Genomic DNA, 17,067 nt, shown 5'->3' with positions numbered 1-17,067 from the left:
CCCCTGAAAGTAAGAGCAATGTTAGGCTTTTATTTACTTAAGCACTTCGTACACAGTAAGTCTTCAATAATGTTGATCCTACTACTTGGCTCACAGTCCAATGAATGTAGCAAAAGGAAATAGGAAAGAGCTGGGGTTTGGTCAGAATCCTTTCTGTTTGAACCCCAGCTAACCCTGTAACTTTGGTGAGCCATTGTTTCTTGGTCTTTATCATGATTAAGGATGCCACTGATAGTCTTGGTATATTCATTCCATATTAGTATTAGCAATGAAGATAATGTAGCACAATGGACAACAAAAGGGTTTAGAATCGTCCTCAAGATCCAGTCCTCTCAGTACCAGTATGCCATGCCATGAAAAACAAGGTCCCAGAAAAGAAAATTGAGACAACAGTCAAAGTTACATTGCTCTGACCACCAAAGCAGATTACATCAGAGATAGACATGCCATGAAATCAACAGCAAGTGGGCAAAATGCAGCTGAGACTCCTGAGTGAATAACTACAAACAATGGTAGCTAGGCATTGATAAGTGCTTTTACTGCCTTGTCTCTGTGAGGTGGCATGATTTACAGAGGAGGACACTGAGGTTGAATAACTAGAAAGCAGGTGGCGGTGTTAAAATTCAAACCTAGATAGTATGCTATCACAGCCTATGCTGTTAACCACTCTGTGAGAAAATGGTTAAACAGAATATGGGACTGTTTGTAGTTAGAAGCAGAAAATATTAATACGGGAGCCCAAAAGATGTTGGAGTACTGGTCAGGAACTGATCATGGAACAACAGACTCGACATTTTTAACAGGAAAGAAGCCACCTCAAGTTTTAAATTTTTTGTTTCTACAAAGACCATGTGGAATAGAGGCAGGTTTGCGGTGGGAAGAAGGGGAAGAACAGATTCTGACACCAGAAACAGGGTGAATTAAGGGTAGCATGTAGACTACTACTCATGATAACAAAGATAAATTCATGCCATTTGCTACAACACTGATAGAGCTGGAAGGGATTATGCTAAGTGAAATAAGTCAGAAGGTGAAAGACAAACATCCAAGTTTCTCTCACATGTGTAATATAGAGAAACCAAACAAATGGGTAGGAAAAAGACAAAATTTGCAAGCTGAATGAAGAGCTGAGGAATACAGCAGGGGAGGGACAGGGAAAGAGGTCAAAATGGGAGGATGAGCATAAGGGATGGGGGAGATGGATCCCGGGTGCTGTGGTGGTGGGAGAGCTACGGGGACTACACCTGAGTGGAGAAATCAAATACTGACCAAATATTAACAATGATGTAAGGAAATAAATTTGAAAAACCCAATAAAATTAATTTTTATGTTCATCATCTTAAAATTTATATCTATGTAAGTATAATGGAACCAAGTCCATGTGCACAGGGCCTTTCCCTCCCTAAGAAGAAGATTCTAGACAATGACTTGTTGGTAAAGAAGGGGTCCCAAGCACCATTATGTGTTCTCATTAATAATCTGGTTCCAACTTGCCAGTCTACAATTAACTTTCACATAGAATTAATTGATCCTGCATAAAAATAGGCTATATTTACCTTCTTAAGGGAAGTTATGTGATTTGCTCAAAGTCACACAGCTAATAAGTGGAAGATCCTAAATTCAAACTCAGACATCTGACTTCAGTGTTTTTGTTTGTTTTACCTCTTTATAAAATTCAGTCTGTATTAGTGCTTCCAATAACTTGTCCATACATCTATGATTTGATTGCAAATCATGTTCATTCTCCTGCCAGAAATATCATCGGATCCAAAATAGTCTCCTCACATTGAGATAATGCTACTTGGAGACTCAAACCTTTAGGGTAGAACACTGGTTCTGTGTGGGCACTGGGAAACTTCCCCTTCCCTTCAGTGTCAAGAGCATCCAGGAGTCACAAAAAGTAAGCAAGCAGACAAATCCTCTACCTTCATCCAGTCTCCTTTCACAAGGCAGGAACTGTCTTGTTCATGACTATACACCAGAACCATGAATAGAACCCACCACTTAATAAGTGTGCAGTAGTTATTTGTTGAAAGAATGAACTAGGGTTAATGATCCATCTGCTTGATTCAGAGAACCATGAAAATAACGAAAGCAAATTAGCCACCAGTCTGCCAAGTACTTGGATTGAGTCAACAGATCTAAAAATAAAATTTCTTATCTTCTTTACTTCATAACAACTACTCTTATTTCTGTTAAGACTGAAGAAAAAGTTTGGATCATGAACATATGTCACAATGAAATCTGTTATCTGTCAAAGAAGAACAATGTGAAAGATGTACAATCAAATCTTAAAATTTTTATTTTGAAGTACAGTCACAGGAAGTAATAAGGATTGTACAGAGAAGTCTTTTGTACCCTTTACACAGTTTCCTCTAGGATTACATCATGTGTAATTAAAACCCAGTATCAAGTCCAAGAATCTGACATTGGTACACTGTGTGTGTATAGATCTGTGTCATTTTGTCACTTACCAATACCATAATCAAGATACAGAATTACTCCATCACCACAACAATTTCCCTGTGTTATCTCTATGAGTCACACCCAATCTCTCCCAGTCTGCCATTCCTAACGTATGGCAACTACTAATCTCTTTTTCATCGATAGAACTGCCATTTAGAGAATGGCACTGAATCTTTGTGTCCCTCCTAAATTCCCAGGGTGCAACCCTAACCCCCAATGTAACTGGAATTTGTTTGGTCTTCTGAAGGGTTGGATTACAGTTAGACTAGGTCACAAGAATGGGCCCTAGAAAGAGGGACCACACTCTGTGTCAGCCATGCAAGGACATGGCCAAAAGATGATGCTCATGAGTCAGGAAGTAGACCTAAGATACCACATCTCTGGCACTCTGATTTTGGATTTCCCCACCTTCTTGGGAAATGATTACATATTTGCTGTTTAAGTCACAGAATCTATAGCATTATTGTTACAGCAGCCCAAACTAACGGTTCCATACATAGACACTTATAAGTGTGTGGCCTTATAAGTCTAGCATTTCTTTTTTTCCTTTTTTTAAAGATTTATTTATTTATTTATACAAGCACTGGGTACAGTCAGAAGCGCGGGAGGGTGAGAGAATTCACCAGAGCCAGAGCGGGGAGCAGAGCAGGCAGAAGGACCGAAGTACACTGCTGAGGGGAGCAGCGGGCGGCAGGAGAGGTCTGCGCGCCATGTGGGACCCTCCTCCGGTGGCTGGGATGCAGCTGGGGATCGAACCGGAGCTGCAGAGGCTGTGGGCAGCTTCGCAAGCCAGCGCTCAACCGCTGCACCACTGGGGAGGCCCAAGTCTAGCTTTTCTTTACCAGGCAAAGTGCCCTGGAGATCCAGCCATGTTGTTAGGTATGTATACATAACCTCCACAGATTGTTTCTTTTATTTCTGCGTAGTATTCCATGGTATGGGTTTTGTTGTGAATAAAACTGTGTATAAGTTTCTGGGTAAATATAAATTTTCACTTTTCTGGGATAAATGTCCAAGGGTAGAACTGCTAAGTTGCATGTTTAATTTCTCTAAGAAACCATAAAATTGTTTTCAAGAGTGGTTTTACCACTTATGTTGTCACCAGCAATATTTGAGAGATTACATTTCTCTACAGCCTCACCAGCGTTTGTGTTACCATTATTTGTTATTTTTTGGTGTTCTAACGTATCACAATTTTCATAACATATATGCATTACATTTACATTTATGCAAATAAGTATAAAAATGAAGTCATAAATTTCACTCCAGCAGTATTAACAAGGAGGGAAATAGAATAATGCTTATATTTTGGAAAAAGTCAAACACCACAGAACAGGTATAAAATGAAAAGTAAAGTCTCTTAATGGTGCGTGTGTACTCCTAACTGTCCTTTTTGACAAAACTAAAGAGCTTACTGAAAGAATGATTTGTTTCTTGGTCACCAACAAGATATTATGTTGTCATTAAAGCAAAGATTTTCAGTCTGTATTTTGTTTTCTGCAGGGCCCTGAGTTCACTCAGGTGCCAAGTTCTGACAGCTGAGAGCCACCAGAGGGCTGTGTATAAACACAAAGTACATCTAGCCCTCCTTCCCTATTAGCCACTAAAATGCTCCATGCCTTCAACTAAGCTGATTCCATGGTATCCTTCTGCTAAACCAATAGAGCTGAAAATTTAGTAAAAATTATCTTATCCCACCTATGGTAAGAGGGGGAAGACATGAAACTATTTCCCACACCCACCCTGCTCCACCCATTTCCCTCTACTTCCACCTAGAACACTATTTATGAGGAAGTCACCTTGATGCGATTCAGTAATATGCTCAAGAACAGCATGTATTATGGAGGTATTTTTAAACTGTTTGATCAATCAGTGTAATAGGATCCATACAGATGTTAAAAGATTTGTGGCTGTCTCTTTGTTTACAATTGTGCCAAACACATTCTTTCTCCCTTTCCTTTCTTTTTATCACCTAAGACTATCCTAACTAGGGCCTGGAAGGGAGAAAGGAAGCTGGGTTCTAAAGGGAGAAAAGATGGGGCATGAAAGAGCCCGATCACCTCCTACCACACAACTCCTTCCTATTAGCTTTTCCCTATGAGCAAAGGGACCTGACTAGTTGATTCTCACAGTGGAATTCTCATGGCAGAGAATTTTTTTGCACCTTATCCAAGTTATTTATGCTGAAACAAGGTAGTTATTATAGTAAGGGTTCAAAGTCAAAGGCCTGGACGTTGCCCACCACGGCAGCCATGTTGATTAAGTAGACAGTTATTTTAGGGGTCTGTGGCAATACAAATGGGCTGCCCTTTCTTTAGCAGCTTTTCCATTAAGTTTTATTGTTGCTTTAAAAAGTATTGTTCACATTATTCCACCATTTGCTTATATTACTTTACAACATATCTGAACATAAGGAACTTTTATTATGTGCAGCAGACCTAAGTGGGCAGGACAGAGTATTTGTTGAATGAATAAACAGGTGAATAAAGGCACAGTCTCTGTTTCTTGAGCATATGATGTTGTTGGGAAGACAATCTATGAATAAAGATGGGTTTTTCTATTATTCAGGCATATCATAATGCAGATTTCTACTTCAGTGTCCAGTATGTAAGGATCTAAACCATGCAACCACTGAAAGGTTAAGCAGCACTATTCACTCAAAAGGACTGTGTGCTCAGGTGAGATTGTTGGTGAATTATTTTTCTTATCCTACCACCATCCATAGAGCAGAGTGAAAAGAAAGTGGGTTATTTTTCCAAGAGGACAGAGGGCAAATAAATACCATTGCTCAAGTTTGATATACAGGCATTTTGTTACTGTTAAGCCATTTTTGTCACTTAGTAAGTCATTCTGAGAAATGCAAACAATCCTTTAAAACGTTGATTCTAACTATGAAAATAATATTTATCTGAATTGCCTTGACTGAAATCACTACTACCACTATAGTAGCATAAAAAAAGCCCTTGAAATAGGATGGGAAGCTGTTTTTAAAAACACTGAAAAAGCTAGTCTTGTCTCAACAGTGGGCTTGTTAGGTGGGTTTTTCTGAAGACCTAGGATTTCTTTCTTTCTTTTTTTTTTCAATTAATTAATTAATTAATTAATTAATTTATTTTTTCAATTGAAATCTTTTTTTTTTAATAAATTTTATTGTTATATTCCCCATACAATTGCAGCCCCCCCATTCTGACCCCAATCCCTCCCCTCCCACCCCCGCCCCCCTAAAAGTGTCTCTGGTTCATAGTTTTTTGTTGATTTTGATTTTCACTTTCTTATAGTTATTCATTTTCCTGGTCCCTTATTTAAGTTTTCTAGATTCCTGCTATGAGTGAGACCATCCGGTATTTTTCTTTTTCTTTTTGGCTTATTTCGCTGAGCATGATCCCTTCCAGCGCCATCCATGTTGCTGCAAATTGCTTGTGTTTATCTTTTTTGAATGCTGAGTAATATTCCATGGTATATATGGACCACATCTTCTTGATCCAGTCATCTATTTTTGGGCATTTGGGTTGTTTCCAAAGCTTAGCTATTGTAAACAGTGCTGCTATAAACATAGGGGTGCAGGTGCTCTTTGGAATTGATGTTTCTGTGTCCTTTGGGTAAATACCTAGGAGTGGAATTGCTGGATCATATGGAAGCTCTATGTTTAGTAGGTCCAGAAATCTCCACACAGCTCTCCATAGTGGTTGGACCAGTTTGCACTCCCACCAACAGTGCAGAAGAGTTCCTTTTTCTCCACACCCTCGCCAACATTTGTTGTTGCTAGTTTTTTTAATATGTGCCATTCTCACTGGTGTAAGATGGTATCTCATGGTAGTTTTGATTTGCATTTCCCTGATGACAAGTGATGTTGAACATTTTTTCATATGCCTGTTGGCCATTTGCATTTCCTCTTCAGAGAAGTTTCTTTTAAGCTCTTCTGCCCATTTTTTGACTGGATTATTTTCTTTGTTGTTGTTGAGTCTCATCAGCTCTTTGCAGATTTTTGTGATCAGTCCTTTATCATTAGTGTTGGGTGCAAAAATGTTCTCCCAGTTGGTGGGGTTTCTCTTTGTTTTTGTTATTGTCTCTTTTGCTGTGCAAAAGCTCTTTAATTTGATGTAGTCCCAGCTGTTTATCTTTGCCTTCACTATCACTGCTTTGGGTGATGTGTCTGTAAAGATGTCTTTGATGTGCAAATCACGTAGTGTTTCGCCTATATTTCCTTCTATATATTTTATGGTTTCAGGTCTTATGTCTAGTTCTTTAATCCATTTTGAGTTGATTTTTGTGTATGGTGTGAGGTGGTGGTCAAGCTTCATTCTTTTGCATGTAGCGACCCAGTTTTCCCAGCACCATTTATTGAACACTTTCTTTGCTCCAATGCATATTCTTTGCTCCTTTGTCAAAGATTAGTTGACCATAAATCTGTGGGTTTATTTCTGGATTTTCTATTCGATTCCATTGGTCTGTATGTATGTTCTTGTTCCAATACCATGCAGTTTTGATGATTATGGCTTTGTAGTATAGTTTGAAGCCTGGGAGTCTGATGCCTCCATTCCCTTCTTTTTTTTTCAGGAGAGCTTTGGCTATTCGGGGTTTTTGGTGATTCCATATGAATTTCATCAATAATTGTTCTATTTCTTTGAAGAATGACATTGAAATTTTGATTGGAATAGCATTGAATCTGTATATTGCTTTTGGTAGGATGGCCATTTTAATAATGTTTATTCTTCCAATCCATGAGCAGGGGATGTCTCTCCATTTCTTTGTGTCTTCTTCTATTTCTTTTAACAGTGTTTTATAGTTTTCTTTGTATAGGTCCTTTACCTCTTTTGTTAGATTTATTCCCAAATATTTGATTTTTTTTGTTTCAATAACAAAAGGGATGGTCTTTTTGATTTCTTCTTCTTCAGATTTATTGTTTGTGTATAGGAAGGCTACTGACTTTTGCGTGTTGATTTTGTATCCTGCCACTTTACTGAACTGATTGATGAGTTGAATTAGCTTTTCTGTGGAGTTTTTGGGGTTCTCTATGTATAATATCATATCGTCTGCAAATAGTGATAGTTTTTCTTCTTTTCCTATTTGGATTCCTTGGATGTCTTTCTCTTGTCTTATTGCCCTGGCTAGGACTTCCAGTATTATATTGAAAAGCAGTGGTGAGAGTGGACATCCTTGTCTTGTTCCAGATCTTAATGGAAATGCTCTCAGCTTTTCACCATTGAGAATGATACTGGCTGTTGGCTTGTCATAGATGGCCTTTATGATGTTGAGGTATGTTCCTTGTATCCCAAGAATTTCAAGGGCTTTTATCATGAATGGGTGTTGCACTTTGTCGAAAGCTTTCTCAGCATCTATTGATATTATCATATGGTTTTTATATTTCTTTTTGTTGATGTGTTGGATAACGTTGATTGATTTTCGGATGTTAAACCATCCTTGTGCCCCTGGAATGAATCCGACTTGGTCGTGGTGAATTATCTTATGGATACATTGTTGGATTCTGATAGCTAAAATTTTATTGAGGATTTTTGCATCAGTGTTCATTAGGGAGATTGGCCTGTAGTTTTCCTTTTTTGTGTTGTCCTTGTTCGGTTTTGGTATTAGTGTAATGTTGGCTTCATAAAACGTGTTTGGTATTGTCCCTTCCTTCTCAATTTTTTGGAAGAGTTTGTGAAGGATAGGCACTAATTCGTCTCTGAATGTTTGGTAAGGACATAGGATTTCTTAATTCATGACTCCTTAAGAGTTCTTTCCAAGAAGGTCTATAAGCTGATTAGTCCTCCTTATTACCTTGGTTTATATGGATCAAGAGAGCCAACAGGACAGGTCTGAACCCCAAACTTCCCTTAAATTCATCCAGAGTAGAGAGAATTATATTTGATAAACTCAACATTTTTTTGGTCACCTACCGTGTGCTAAACTCTGTCATTTACTGAATTACCTCCGTGCAGTGTCTTTGTCCACTTGTGCTGCTTGTAACAAAGTAACACAGATTGGGTGTCTTCTAAATAACGCAATTCTATTTCTCATAGTTCTAGAGGCTGCCAGTTCAAGATCAAAGTGCCAGCATGGTTAGGTTCTGATGAGGGCTCTCTTCCCTTCTTCTTGGTTCAGAGTCCCTGCACTTACTTACTCACTGTGTCCTCACATGGTGGAGGGGTTAGGGATCTCTGTGGGACCTCATTTATAAAAGCACTTATCCTGTCTAAGAGGACTCCACCTAAGTATAACCTAAGCACTTTCCTCACCTTCTAATGCCATCACCTTTGTGAATCAGGCTCCCCAGGTTTGAATTTTGGGGAAGACATAAACTTTACCGTAGTAGGAGGATCTGGCTAAGTACAACTAACAGTTTGTTTGATGCCAAACCACACACAATGTATCTGATGTTAAGCTGACCATATATTTTTTTAAAGATTTATTTATTTATACAAGAACTAGTGTACAGGGTAGAGACGCAGGAGGGTGAGAGAATTCACCAGAGACAGAGCAGGAAAGAACAGGCAGACAGACAGACCAAAAACACTGCTGAGGGGAGCAGCGGGTGCAGCAGGAGAGGTCTGCTGCGCCATGTGGGAATCTCCCTGGCCGGCTGGGAATCGAACCCGCTTCACAGGGCTGCACTCAACCTGCGGCACCACTGGGGAGGACCCTAAGTTGACCACTTTAATGTCTGTAAAGAATGCTGCAGGGCTTCAGAGTATCAGTCTAGCTCACTCCTTATCAGTTAAGAATTTGAAAAAAGAAAAAAAAACAATTTGCAGCTATTTTCAAACACTTAAAACCAGGTATAATCACGAGCACAGGTACAAAATTCCAAAGGCAGTTTAAATTTTCTAAATTAAAATTTTTTCAAATAGGGGCCTCCCCCGTGGCACAGCACTGTGAAGTGCAGCACTGTGAAGCTGTCTGCAGCCCCTGCGGCGCGGGTTCGATTCCTGGCCAACGAGGGAGATCACACGGCATGGCAGACCTCTCCTGTCTCTCCTGCTGCTCCCCTCAGCAGTGCATTTCAGTCACTTGTCTGCCTGTTCTGCTCCCCGCTGTCTCTGGTAAATCCTCTTACCCTCCCGCGTCTCTGGCCTGTACCCCAGCTCTTGTATAAAAATAAATATTAAAAAAAAAAAGATTAAAAAAATTTCTCAAATAGCAACAACTGAAATCTGCATATTACGACCAAACATTTCATCTTTGTGGATTTTAAAAATCAGGCTGAACATTTTAACCAACTGCCTCTAAAACCCTATTATAGGAAAAAGGGAGTGCTAGTAAATGTTTTACTTCACTCCACAGATAGATTTACATTACATGGATGACTTAAACCAAGCACTTGTCAATAACAACTATCAGAATGAAGTTTTCCCAACTTCAAACAAAAGAAAAGCTTTACTCAAGTTGTTGTGATGGTCTGGTTAAGTTATCATATGGCAAAATAAATTATTCTCACTTTGATTCTCTATCCCACTCAAGTGGAAAATTTAATCTGATTTCCCCCTAAACTAAAAACAAAACAATCATGACATACATGCAAAGATAATGAAGCTGGAAAGTTCTTTCTCATCTCCCAGCTTCCAGGACAAATGTACTGTGGTTGTTTTTTTATTTTTTCTTTTAAACAGTGAGGAAAGAGACAAAGTTTGGTCAGAAAAGGAAATGGAACTGCAATTAATATGTCATCTTCGCCTTGACAAAATTATTTCCTAATTCCTGACAGCAAAAGCAAAAAGAAATTATTACAATAGGGGCAAGAGCATGAGAGAAGTATGGTGCACATCGTCTCTAACTTAAAATGAAGACAACTGCACATCTGTTGAATGCATGTATTGGTGTTGCTTTTCTGCATCCTGATCAAAGCAGGGCAAAGCCTCTATGTGTTTACAAATAAATGAAGAGGTTAAATGAAAAATTTCATCACCTAACAAAGATGAAAAGAAAAGGTTGTAACCAGTGAAGGCTATTTGCATCTGATTTTAACAGCCTTCAAAATGAGACTCACTGAAAAATTAAAGACTATCTTTGGAGGTGGAAACAGACTTATAGTATCCCAAACCTTGTGCTATTTTCAGAAAAGTGTTCATATGCCTCATAAGGAAAATGAGTGAAATGTAACTCCACTTCAGATTGAAAATTTTTAGAAAGACTAGCAGACATGCTTCTAGTCTTTTTTTAAAAGATTTATTTATTCATTCATTCATTCATTCATTTATTTATTTGTACATACATACAAGCACTAGGTACAGTCAGAAGTGCGGGAGGGTGAGAGAATTCACCAGAGCCAGAGGGGAGAGCAGAGCAGGCAGACTGAGAAACACACTGCTGAGGGGAGCAGCGGGCGGCAGGAGAGGTCTGCATGCCATGTGGGACCCTCGACCGGTGGCCGGGGATGGAACCGGCGCTGCAGAGGCTGCAAGCAGCTTTGCAGCCCCGTGCTCAACTGCTGTGCCACTGGGAAGGCCCCCCTCCATGTTTCTAGTCTTAAAACCAACAATTAAAGACAGTAAAGAGGGTGAGGTAAAAGTTTCTTCTCTGGTGTCAGAAGGAACACTGTCCTGGATTTATTCTTGAAGACCACAGGCAAAAGGGTGGCCACTGGAGGGCTAGCAGGCAGAGGCCCCCCAGGGACAGTGCTGTGCCTTGGGGCCACAAGGGCTCTGTGATCAAGACAGGGCCTGGAATCGCTCTACAGCTCAAAAATACTCTGCTGCAATAGACATGAAGTGCTGCAAATAAACAGTTCAGCTACTCAATCTTAAGCAATTTAACAAGTATTGTCAGCCCTTTGAGTGGCCTATTTCTTAGGAAATATATCTCTCTGGATGATCTCAACATTACTAACCAAGAAATACCCATCCATAACCTCACAGATTTACAAATGAATTCTACCAAACATTCAGAAACGAATTAGTGCCTATCCTTCACAAACTCTTTAAAAAAATTGAGAAGGAAGGGATAATACCAAACATGTTCTATGAAGCCAACATTACACTAATACCAAAACCAAACAAGGTAACACAAAAAAAGAAAACTGCAGGCCAATCTCTCTAATGAAGACGGATGCAAAAATCCTCAATAAAATTTTAGCTATCAGAATCCAATCATGTATCCATAACATAATTCACCACGACCAAGTAGGATTTATTCCAGGGACACAAGGATGGTTCAACATCCAAAAATCAATCAGTGTTATCCAACACAGCAACAAAAAGAAATATAAAAACCATATAATAATATCATTAGATGCTGAGAAAGCATTAGACAAAGTACAACACCCATTTATGATGAAGGCCCTTGAAATTCTCGGGATACAAGGCACATACCTCAACATCATAAAGGCCATATATGACAAGCCCACAACCAATATCATTCTCAATGGTGAAAAGCTGAAAGCATTCCCATTAAGATCTGGAACAGGACAAGGATATCCACTCTCACCACTGCTTTTCAATATAATACTGCAAGTCCTAGCCAGAGCAGTAAGACAAGAGAAAGGCATACAAGGAATCCAAATAGGGAAGGAAGAAGTCAAACTATCACTATTTGTGTACAATATGATAATATACATAGAGAACCCCAAAAACTCCACAGAAAAACTAATTCAACTCATCAATCAGTTCAGTAAAGTGGCAGGATACAAAATAAACACATAAAAATCAGTAGCCTTCCTATACACAAACAATAAATCTGAAGAAGAAATCAGAAAAACCGTCCCTTTTATTATTGAAACAAAAAAAATCAAATACTTGGGAATAAATCTAACAAAAGAGGTAAAGGACCTATACAAAGAAAACTACAAAACATTGTTAAAAGAAATAGAAGAAAACACAAAGAAATGGAAAGACATCCCCTGCTCATGGATTGGAAGAATTAACATTATTAAAATGGCCATCCTTCTAAAAGCAATATACAGATTCATGCTATTCCAATAAAAATTTCAATGACATTCTTCAAAGAAATAGAACAATTATTGATGAAATCCATATGGAAGCACCAAAAACCCCAAATAGCCAAAGCTCTCCTCAAAAAAAGAGAAGGGAATGGAGGCATCACATGCCCAGACTTCAAACTATACTACAAAGCCATAATCATCAAAACTGCATGGTATTGGAACAAGAACAGACACACGGACCAATGGAACTGAACAGAAAATCCAGAAAAAAACCCACAGATTTATGGTCAACTAATCTTTGACAAAGGAGCAAAGAATATGCACTGGAGCAAAGAAAGTTTGTTCAGTAAATGATGCTGGGAAAACTGGGTCGCTACATGCAAAAGAATGAAGCTTGACTACTACTTCACACCATGCACAAAAACCAACTCAAAATGGATTAAAGAACTAGTCATAAGACCTGAAACCATAAAATACATAGAAGAAAATATAGGCGAAACACTACATGACATGAACCTCAAAGACATCTTCACAGACACATCGCCCCAAGCAGTGATAGTGAAGGCAAAGATAAACAGCTGAGACTACTTCAAATTAACGAGCTTCTGCACAGCAAAGGAGACAATAACCAAAACAAAGAGAAACCCCACTGACTGGGAGAACATTTTTGCACACAACACTAATGATAAAGGACTGATCACAAAAATCTACAAAGAGCTGATTAGACTCAACAAAAACAAAGAAAATAATTCAGTCAAAAAATGGGCAGAAGAACTAAAAAGAAACTTCTCCAAAGAGGAAATGCAAATGGCCAACAGACATATGAAAAAATGTTCAACATCACTTGTAATCAGGGAAATGCAAACCAAAACTATAATGAGATACCATCTTACACCAGTGAGAATGGCACATATTAAAAAATCTAGCAACAACCAATATTGGCAAGGTTGTGGAGAAAAAGGAACTCTCCTGCATTGCTGGTGGGAGTGCAAAATTGTCCAACCACTATGGAGAGCTGTGTGGAGATTTCTTGACCTACTAAACATAGAGCTTCCATATGATCCAGCAATTCCACTCCTAGGTATTTACCCAAATGACACAGAAACATTAATTCCAAAGGGCACCTGCACCCTTATGTTTTTAGCAGCACTCTTTACAATAGCTAAGCTATGGAAACAACCCAAATGCCCAAAAATAGATGACTAGATCAAGAAGATGTGGTACATATACACAATGGAATATTACTCAGCAATCAAAAAAGATAAATACATGCAGTTTGCAGCAACATGGATGGAGGTAGAAGGGCTCATGCTCAGCGAAATAAGTTAGAAAGAAAAAGAAAAATACCGGATGGTCACTCATAGCAGGAATTCAGAAAACGTAAATAAGGGGCCAGGAAAAACACTAATTAATACAAAGTAAAAATCAAAATCAACAAGCAACTATAAACCAGAGACACACTATGAGGGGCAAGGGAGGGAAGAAGAGAGGAATGACTAGGGTCAAAATAAGGGGGGGTGCAATTGTATGGGGAATATAATCAAAATGATAATGTATACATTGTGCAAAAATGAAAAATGATGTAAGAATTATATAAAATATTAATTAAAAAAAAGAAATACCCACCCATAAAAGACTTCATCTTGTGCAGTACAGAGAGTTTAGGGAAGGTGAAGAAGAGAGACTGAAATAAAAGTCATCATAGCATTCTCCTCTTTCTCCATGATACTCTGAGATGCACACATCTGCTTTACCAAGAGACATTCTGAATCAAGTGTAGAGAAAAAAGAACAGAGTGAAAGATTTGTGACATCGTCCCCTCTCCATGTAACACAACAGAGCTGACTTGCTCCCTGCAACTTGCTACCCTGGTGCTACACAAGGCAACCCACTAAACAAAGAAAAATACAAAATTACTCTGGGAAAGTAGCAAAATATGTAGGAAAAAGGCAAAATCAATTAAGAGCAGAAAACATGACTTAAACAATGGGGCAGTCTACATTTCTGTAAGTTCTACATGTCTCAAAAATGTGAGACCAATCCAGGATCACTGGATTGCACTGTTGTTTGATAAATTAATTTCCTCATACCCATCAGCCCAAATATAATATAGAATATTATAGAAATTTTATAATAGGCAGAGAATTGTATACTTCTGCCACCTTGTATAAGCACTTTAACATTTTGATGTCTGTTCATTTTAAAATACATATAGATACATATGGTTTTAAATAAAAACAAGATTGTTGCAATGCGATTAATTTAGAAGAGTCGTTAATCGTATCTTTAATAGTGATGAGCAAACACTTCCAGTACTGGGGGGCAGATCCAAAAAGGATATGAAGCTTTTTGGATGAACACAACCCCCTTTCTCCCAACTTTTTTCAACCTGAAACCCATCCAATCGTCACATTCCTACTCAAGTTCTTCTCTAAGAAACTTTGAGCATTCCAGTCTGTACTAACCTATTTAGAATCTACAATGCTCACTCTCCTATTCAGTGAGTGAGTAAAATTTCATTAAGATTTAACACTGTAAGGCGCCATTAGAGAAAAACAAAGATTCCGAGGAGACCTACAAATAGCCCAAGGCCAGCCAATAAGCTTGTGAGGAAAAGCGTGCGCTTGAAAAGCATACGCAGATCATGGCTGCCCAGGTCCCCACGCCTGTGACCTAGGCTTGCAGGCAGACATGCGGGAGCCCTCACTGAGGTGAATGTCCCTCATTGAGTAATCAGAAACCAGGCACCTTGACATGGGAGCAGGGTGCAAAAGGCGCCATTTCTGCGGACACTGAACTGGGCTACAGCCTGCGTCCTGATCTGAGGGTTTTGGAACACAGACCCTGGGCATGAAATTCGGGGTGCGGAATCCACGACGGTAGGGCACGGGGCAGACACAGCACCCCCATGCCGTTGAGGTGCTCCACGCCATTCCCACCCTGTTCCCCTGACCCACGGGAGAAAAAAAAGTTCTGGAAGGACACTAGGAAAGAGCTCTGGCGCCACCTAGCGACCAGAAAAAAATCACCAAGACCCTATAATTGGAAATCAGGGATCCCAAAAACACCCTCATGCTCTGAGAGAGGGTGGGCCACGCAAATGGGGGTAAGGAGGGAAATAAGGCATGGAGCAAGACCCCATCCTGGAACTCGGAGCCAGGCACAAGATCTGGGGCATGGGACGCGCTATACAGCGTGCACTGCACAGGGTGACAGCCAGCGTTTTGGATCTGATAGCCCTGGAACTAAGAGCTAGAGTACAGAATTCAGGGCGTGGGATCCATACAGCTGCAGGCACAGCAGCTGGTGAACACTGGGCAGACACAGCACCCAGCTTGAATAAGATCCCCTGTGTTGAGGTGCTCTCCTCCGCCACGCCCTCCACTACTAAGAGAACCACTGGGAAAAAGCACAGGTCAGCAAGTACGGGTCTCTGGCGCCACTTCGTGACCACAACAAAATCACCAACTAGCTGATTCCCTGTTGGAACTGAGTAAATACAGAGGAAGGGAACTGTAAGGGACAGTGCCCAGCAACACAGCATCAATACCCTGGTGGAGTTTTGGCCTACCAGTGCTGGTCTCAGTCTGGTAAACAGTTTCCAACACTCCTAAAGGAGGACTCCAAAGGGATGCCTGCCAACACCAGTGGCACAATGTCCAACGCATAGAACTAATTAGAAAGCAAACAACAGGGAGAAGAAAAAATATAAATAACCAAGCAAACCTGGAGGAGGACACACCACAAAAAGAAATATAGTCACCAGAGCTCAACAATGACATGGAAGAACTTCTCAGCCTATCAGATAGAGAATTAATAATCATCCTGATTAAAAAGCAGAAAGAAAACAAAAAGGAAAAAAATGAGTTGAGACAAATAAAAACTGAAGAATGAAATTGAGACCTTAAGAAAAGAAAGAAAAGAAATGAAGGAGATAAAAAGATTACTAGAGGAGATAAAGAACTCTGGGAAAAGCAATGAAAACAGAATTGATGAAATGGAAGAACGGATCAGTACTATCGAAGATACAGAAATAAAAAGAGCCAAAAGAGAAAAGGAGAGAGAAGTGCAAATGAAGCAGTATGAGGAAACTCTTAGACAATTATCAGACTCCATGAAGAGAGGAAATGTAAGAGTTATAGGCATTCCAGAAGGTGAGGAGAGAGACAAAGGAACTGAGAAATCATTCAAGGAGATTAATTGAAGAAACTTCCCAAGCATGAAAAAGGAGATGAATATAGACATACAAGAAGCGAGAAGAACTCTCAATTACCACGATGAAAAGAAAACTACAGCAAGACACCTAACCTAATAGTAAAGCTTGCAAGAGTCATAGACAAGGAAAAAATAGAAACTGGCAAGAGGGAAGAAACAGATAATTTATAAAGGAAAACCAATCAGGTTAACTTCAGACTTCTCTGAAGAAACATTATGGGCAAGAAGAGAATGCAGTAACATATTCAGCAAACTTCAAGACAGCAAATGCCAACTAAGAATACTTTACCCTGCAAAGCTCTCCTTCCTCTACGAAGAAAAAATATGGACCTTCTCAGACAAACAGAAACTCCAGAAATTTGTTACAACTAAACCGCCACTCCAAAAAAGTCTACAAGAAGTCCTAAAGCCAAAACCAACAGAGGAATGAACAAGAACAGAATAAAGCAAGGAATAAAATCACAAAAAAGATAAACAAAATGGCAAACACAGATGCCAACATATCAATATTAACT

At 39.4% G+C, this 17,067-nt stretch overlaps 1 protein-coding gene across 4 annotated transcripts in view; it reads right to left on the bottom strand.

Annotated features, from left to right (window-relative positions):
* Positions 1-17,067, bottom strand: part of LIMS1 (LIM zinc finger domain containing 1) — a gene marked incomplete at both ends in the record, with an annotated part of 151,834 nt that overhangs the window by 30,531 nt on the left and 104,236 nt on the right. The window lies entirely within an intron of this gene.

The sequence above is a fragment of the Talpa europaea genome (genome assembly GCF_964194135.1).
Source record: "Talpa europaea genome assembly, chromosome: 6".
Lineage (NCBI taxonomy): Eukaryota > Metazoa > Chordata > Mammalia > Eulipotyphla > Talpidae > Talpa > Talpa europaea.
The sequence above is the reverse complement of the archived record's forward strand: the minus strand, read 5'-3'. Positions and strand labels throughout refer to the sequence as shown.